The sequence below is a fragment of the Pseudorca crassidens genome, chromosome 13 (assembly GCF_039906515.1).
Source record: "Pseudorca crassidens isolate mPseCra1 chromosome 13, mPseCra1.hap1, whole genome shotgun sequence".
Taxonomy (NCBI): domain Eukaryota; kingdom Metazoa; phylum Chordata; class Mammalia; order Artiodactyla; family Delphinidae; genus Pseudorca; species Pseudorca crassidens.
The window spans coordinates 41,732,630-41,740,054 of NC_090308.1; the positions used below are offsets into that span (position 1 = coordinate 41,732,630).

The following is a 7,425-nucleotide window of genomic DNA, read 5'->3' on the forward strand; positions in this document are numbered from 1 at the left end:
TTAGTTTGTAGACTCCCTGTGTATTAGTCAGGATAAGCTGAAGTGCTATGAAAATAGACCCAACAAGTAATGAGTGAAACACAATAGAAGCGTCTTTTTCACTCATGTAAGGTCCACGGTAGATGTTTCATATCAGTGGGGTGACAGTCAGATGGCTTCCTCTCCTTGTCATTATTCAGGCTGACATTTGGCTCTGCTGTCTTTAAATCATAGCTTCCAAGCTTGCTGTGTTTGTGATATCCCTTTATCCGAGAAACTGGAAGGAGAAGAAACACGGGAGAGGTGTGCAAGAGGTTTTATGGTCTAGGTCAGGACGTAAGGTGATGAACTTGACCTGATTTTCCCTGAGCTGTACTGGTTTTAAAACAGAAAGCTTCATATCCAGGGAAACCCCTCAGTCCTAGGACAGCAAGGACAGCTGGTCACCCTCCATGGAAGTGGTACACTAACCTCTACTCAGATCCCATTGGCTAGAGCTCGTCCGATGGTCACACCAGGCTGCAGAGGATGCTGGAAATGTAGTCCACCTGTGTGTCCAGGAAGCAGTCTTATAAATATTTCTGCATAGACAGTTGGGGAGTATTTCTAATAGCTATAAGCACTGAAACAAGGAGCCTAAAAAGTGGCTTATAAGAAGAAATAGACACAGAGGAGTGGGAAAAGGACCCAAAATCTAGATCAGGAGGGGATGGTTGAATAAAGCCTTTGTTGCTGATTATTCAACACATGGGGACCAGTTCCTGCATTTTCTACCAGGCCCTTAGCCAGGGTTTGTTTAGAGTGGAGGTTTTCATAATTAAGATGAAATACAATCTTGTTTCAAAATCTTACCTCTTTTCACGCACTTGTAGGTTATCAAGGATTCATTTGTGATGGTAGACCAGAACGACCTTCACTGGACTTCATCTACATGCAGCTTTCAGGAATACATCTGCTATTTCTGTTCTTGGAGAACCTTGCTTGATCATTGTCTTCTAGCAGACATGATTTGACCCATTGGTATTTAAATCCATCCTCTATTAATCATAGCGTCCTTTGTTGTGAGCTTTCTATATGCCAGCAATCTTGCCAAATGCTTCACTTACATTATTTCATTTTGTTCTCTCAACAACACTTAGGTACTTTAATTTTCCCTCTATTATAGATAAAGAAACTGAGGCTGATAGACGTTAAGTGACTGGTGCATCACTACACACCTCTGTGCTGTGGAATGAGAACTTAACTGCTTCCTGCCTCACTCCAACGCCTGATTGCATGTACTGCACTAGAGAGACTCCTAAGGGGATTATGTTGTTAATTTGGGGATAAACTAAAATCTGCTCCAAGGATATTATATTTCTCTAGGATGGGATGCAAGGACAGATAAGAAATGCATGCTCCAATAATATGCTCGTTAGGTACGTCCTGTGTTACAATATATTATCTTATTTCTAGGAACACACTCATATTATCAAAACGTGTGTGTATGGTCAAGGCCAGAATCAGTCTGCAAATATTTATCATAAATATCATTTATGTAGTCAAGCATGTATATATATATAGGGGACACAGAGTTGTGATATCCTGACACTCCTCCCTACCGCCCCTTCCAAGAACTCAGGTATTAGTCCCCCCAGGTTCTGGGAATGTTGGCAGCTGACAGCTCTTTGCTTAGCTCCTCTCTGGGACTTTCCTCAGCTAGAGAGAGACAGCTTGCTCAAGGTCTTGCCCCCTTCCCGAGGGTAGCCCATACCCAATATGACTAGTTGATGCAAGAGTACAAATGCCCTGTGTCCTTCGCCCAGTTTAGGACAACTTTGAAGACCATCTGTGATGGTTAATTCTGTGTTAACTTGACTGGGCCAAAGGATGCCCAGATAGCTGGTTAAACTTTATTTTTGGGTCTGCCTGTGGGTGTTTCCGGAAAAGATTAACATTTGAATTGGTGGACTGAGGAAAACAGATGGCCCTCCCCAATGTGGGTGGGCATCATTCAATCTGCTGAAGATCTGAATAGAACAAAAAGGCAGAGGAAGGGAGAATTTGCAATATATATATATATGTAATTGGTTCTTTCTCTTTGGAGAGCCCTGACTTATACACAATGCAAGCTCCAGACTTCTGTGTAGGACTGGCTGAGGCCCCTGTTGCTATTGCACTGCAGATCAGCTTCTCCCTGTGACCCACTATGCTGCCTACATGCCTCGACAGGTGATGACTCAGAGCAATCCCCCCAAATAAACTTTCCTGTGCGCCAGTCTCCATCTCAGAGTTGGCTTCTTGGGAAACCTCATTTGCATTTTATGCCATGTGCAGTCTCCGTAATCTATATAATCTTTATGATAAAGACTAGAACACAGATCCTTTCACATCCCCCCCACACAAATATGTTCCTTAAATAAGCATAGATTATTCACAAATAAATTATTTGCTGCTCACCACTCCCTCTGCAGTGGGACTACGGAGAGGGCAATTCTGGGTCTGCAGTGCGTCTCTGTGAGAGTGTGTGAATCTGCATAAAAGTGTTCATTTTGAGTTTTCTTTTTTTATATTTGCTATATCTCTTCCCTCCTGCCCCCTCTAACATTTATTATTAGACTGTGAAAATAAAACCAGGAATAGCAGTAGGGACAGGGTCAAAAAAGGCCAGCAAACACGTGGTTGGGTAAGAGCATGGATGTACTTTAGCAGAGACAGCATCCTGTAGATTTCACCTTCTGAAAAGTTCCTGATTTTGTCTACTTCCCACCTTCTTCATTGTTTTCTCTTGGCTGCTTTATTCCACCAGACTTACCTAGATTACTACAGCACATCCCTGGCTTATTTCCTGTTTGCTGTCTTATTCCCTCCAAACAAATGTCCATACTGTTTGGATGATATGGACAAATGTGTCCAATACATCCCGTGATCTGCACTGTCAATCTAACTTGTTATCCTGCTTGTTTAAATCTCTGAGTGGCTCTGTGGCACAGAGTGCTAGCTGTGCTCCAAGGTTTATGCTCCCTTTCTCAGGATGAAATTATAATTAGGAAACAGTGGGTACGTTTGACAGACTCCTTTGTTTCTTGGTGTGACTACGTGATTAGCTCTTGCCAATGGAATGTTAGCAAACATGGTGCCAGTCACCTCTAGGCCACGGATTTTAAGAAATAAACGTGGTTTGCCATGTTCTCTTCTCATCTCTTCTGGCTGGAAGCAGATAAGACCCTAGGGAGCCACAAGATAGGAGGAGTCTTAGTTTCCGAATCACCATGTGGAACAGAGGTGCCCACTGACCAGACTCTTCTGCTTCAAACTATTACATGAGCAAGAAATCATTTTCTGTTGAGTTTGAGCCAAAATGCATATTGACATCTACCGGTTACAGCAGCTAACCCACCCAAACTAATAGACTGCTTGTTACTCTTATGAGCTATTTAAGCCCTGTAGTGTGGCTCACAAGCTCCTGCAGATGCAGCTCCTTCTTGCCTCTTCAGCCTCAGTGGGTAAGGCCTCAGGCTCTGGAGCTGGTCCACATGGGGTCCATGTTTTAGCTCCCTCATCGGCTTTGTGACCTTGGATAAAGTACTTGAGTTCTTTCTGTTTCCCCTCCAGAAGAAGATAACATTTGTCAAGAACTCTGAGAACTTACCCTGCTCCAGAGCTAGCTTGCCTTGCTTTCCTGGATGCTGGCAGAAGACACGAGACTCCTAGGTCAGAGGAAAAGGGCTTTATCATTCACAGCACGGCGGGTGACATGAACTTCATGTTTGTATTGGTTCCCCTTGTCCTCCAAGATCCCCAGTGCGATCCGATGCAACGCCAGGTCGATGCTGCACACGCGGTGCGTTCGCATCGCAGCTAAAAACCCTGAGCTTAGGAATCCCAACTCTTTTTAAATGGCTGTGAGCAAATCTGCCTGAACTTTGCTCCAGCAGGAAACATTATCCTTATTATAATAGACAAATATAATAAACAAACCTGCTTCTGCTCTGGAGGAGATAAAATCTCATTCTGCCCAGGGAGCGGTGTCTCCCAACAATATTGCCTTCTCTTTGGATTATTACAAGGACTAAATCAGTTAGCACCTAGAGCTGTTTAGAATCATGCCTGGTACATAATAGACCTTCAATAATCGAGCTGTTGTTATCATGTCTCTCTATTCCACCTGCTTTTTTTCTTTTTAATTTATTTTTTATTGCGGTAACACTGGTTTATAACATTACGTAAGATTCATGTGTACTTTATATTTCTACTTCTATATACACTACACCATGCTCACCACCAAAAACTTAGTTTCCATTTGTTACCATACAGTGGATTCCCTTTACCCTTCGCCTGTGGTAACCACTAATCTCTTCTCTGTATGTGTGTTTCTGTTTTGGTTTAAAAATAATGGTTAGATGCCATGAAGTAGGTGGCAATGCTTTGACCGTATGCGTGTTGTCAGGTCCGAGGGCCACTTCCATCCTTGTCCCTGGGTCAACGGGAGTGCTAACCTTCTCTCCTTTCATACAACACTCCACCTACTTCTCTACGTGAACCAATCTGAGCTGGTTTTACTCACTCAAACATGCCACACTTTCTTTTGCCTCTGGGCCTTCAAACTGATTCCTGTGTCTGGAGTATTCAACCCCGCCACTCACCCCATTCCTGCTTTTCCCTCACTTCTGTCCCCATCCATGAGCTTAGGTGCCCCTGCTCTGTGCTCACACCTCCGCTTACTCTCTTTCCCTCTCCTAGAACACTTGGCAACCCTCAGTGTTGATGTTGTTTACATTTCTTAAACTCCCCTGGAATGTAAGCTCTGGGAGGCTAGAGAAAATATGAAGCAGCAGAAAGGGCTCTGGCTAGCTTAAGGAAAAGGGAGAATTTATTGCAAGTTTTCTGAGTTAGCTCATGCAATCAGAGCTGGAGTTGAACAACCAAGAACATGGGAAGGGAAGGGCCAGGTGATCTCCAACAACCTCAGCAGGGGCTGTCCGCAGATCCATTTACTTAACTCAGCTTTGATAATTCCCAGGGTTGAGGTGTATCTTTTCCAAATTTCAAACATTAGAAACAGAATCTGAATTCAGCTTGTGTTAGGTGATCACCCTGGATAAGTCAGCTATGGTCAGTGGATGGAGTTACATAATACAGATGTGGCCATTGGAGACCGTTCCCAATGTAAACACATTAAACTGGACCAGTCACTCCCAAGGACTGTCTACCACTGGGAATATGCCCAACATGCCCTTTATTCCTGACGCCAGGCTTGCTGCCTCCAATTGTTTCCCCCATTGCAGTAGGACTATTCTGGTATTAAGTTATTCTCTCTCAGCTTTAAACCCACTCTCTTTACTCTCTCTTTAGTGACACTGGGGCTGGGTCTCTGCAAACCACATTTCTGCCCTGCTAGATGGATCCCTGCCAGGCTCCGGCAATGGGGGCATGAGAAGCAGCCTGCAAGGCTGGAGGTGGGAGAAGGGACTTGCTCCTTCCTGGCGGCTTCCTGTTTTTGTTGGTGTGACTCACCCACCTTGCTTCTTCACCCAGCTGTGCCAGTTCGTTCCAGCAGCAGCATTTGAATCCAGTTTGCACTCTTTACAATACTCACAGAATTACTCTCATCATGCCTACTGATACCAGCACCGGCCAAGCAATGCCCCCTCTGAGTGTGGGAGCCACACAGGTCTTCTCCTCTGTGTGCGGAGACACCGACAACAGCTGAGCAGCACGCTTCCTCAATGTTTGGTGATCTCCCAAAGCTCAGAACCTGCCCCCCCCCCACACCCAGAGCTCAGAGATACCAATACCAGCTGAATAGGACTCTCTCCTCAAGGGCCTGAGTTTCAGCTCCAAGGGGCTCTTTCTCCAGGCTTCTGCATCTTGGCAACCTCTTCTCCCTGTATCCCCAACCCTAGGGATAGCAGCTGCTTTCTGTAGTTCCCACCCTGTGATACTGTTTTCATTTATCTGGCTAATAACTCTTTACATTAAACTCTATTAAAATAACTGGTATGATTTTTTCCTGGCTGGACCCTGACTGATATATGGGATGATTTTTCTAAAATAGAAATCTGATCTGATTTCCATTTTGCTTAAAATGCTTCAGTGATTACACCAATGTTCATATCGGCACTATTCATAATAGCCAAAAGATAGAGACAACCCAAATGTCCATTGACAGACAAATTGCATAAACGAAATGTGGTATATCCATCCATACCGGGATGTTGTTTAGCCTTAAAAGGAATGAAATTCTGATACAAGCTGCACCTTGGATAAACTTGGAAAACATTATGTACGTGAAATAAGCCAGACACAAAATGACACATATTGTATGAGTCCACCTGTATGAGATACTTAGGCTAGGCAAATCCATAGAGACAAAGTAAAACGGAGGTCACCAGGGGCTGGGGGACTGGGGGAAGGGGGCGTTGTTGTCTATCAGGTACAGAGTTTCTGTTTGGGATGATGGAAAATATTCTGGAAATTGATAGTGGTGATGGTTTGCACGACATTGTGAATGTACTTCACGCCACTGAATTGTACACTTAAAAATGGTTAAAATAGTAAATCTTATGTTAGGTATTTTGCTACCATGAAACAATGACCAAAAGCAAAAACCGAATAACGCTTTAGCGGCTCTCATTGATGAAATTGGTTTGGGGAGGAAAAGGATGTGAAGGTGCGCTTCGGGCTTTTCCTGAGTGATATCGGGCTGTGGTGCTGCCCTGGCTTATGCACCTGCCGTCGTAATCGGCGGGATCCCCCCTTCATCCCAGCAGAGCCTAACATAGTCGGATGGGATCTACTACCACTATATGCAGCATTCTCGGCAGGGCTGCTTTTCTCTCTCCATTTAAGCAGTGCTTTTAGGACCTTCTAAAATCATCTGCGCTTAATGCCTTCCGACCAGGCAGTGTATTTACTGCAATTGTTTCTCTCTTGGCCTCAACTGGACTTTCGCACGGACATTCTTATCAACTCACTTTTTTTTTTTTTCCTATTTTTTGGCTGCGCCTCGAGGCATACAGGATCTTACTTCCCCGATCAGGGATTGAATCTGTACCCCCAGTAGTGGAAGCGTGCTTTCTTAACCACTGGACAGTCAGGGAAGTCCCTCACTCTTTGATTCAAGATGACCACCCATTTAGTGTTTCTCTTTTTGTCACAGTGTTGAAATTCTACGTTTCAATGGTCAGAAAACTCCTCACCATTATATGAAGCAGGAAGCACAAGAACCATGTAAGTGAAGTATCTCTGACCTAGTGCTTTGTTTGCCTTATAAGAGTTCATTTTATCCTAGAAGATTTGGGACCATAGATTGTCCTAACATCCTCAACGGATGGAAGATAATGGGATGATAATAGACAGTTTCAGGCCCAGAAGGTTTTTGTTTTCCCCGTTATCAGTTCTCTTCTTAATGTCCTATTTCAGCGAAGGAAGTTTCAGTGGTACTAATAAGATTTCCTCTCTCTC

At 44.0% G+C, this 7,425-nt stretch overlaps 1 pseudogene; it reads right to left on the reverse strand.

Annotated features, from left to right (window-relative positions):
* Positions 1–4,345: 4,345 nt before the first annotated feature.
* LOC137205172 (U6atac minor spliceosomal RNA) lies at positions 4,346–4,479 on the reverse strand (annotated as a pseudogene).
* Positions 4,480–7,425: the final 2,946 nt, after the last annotated feature.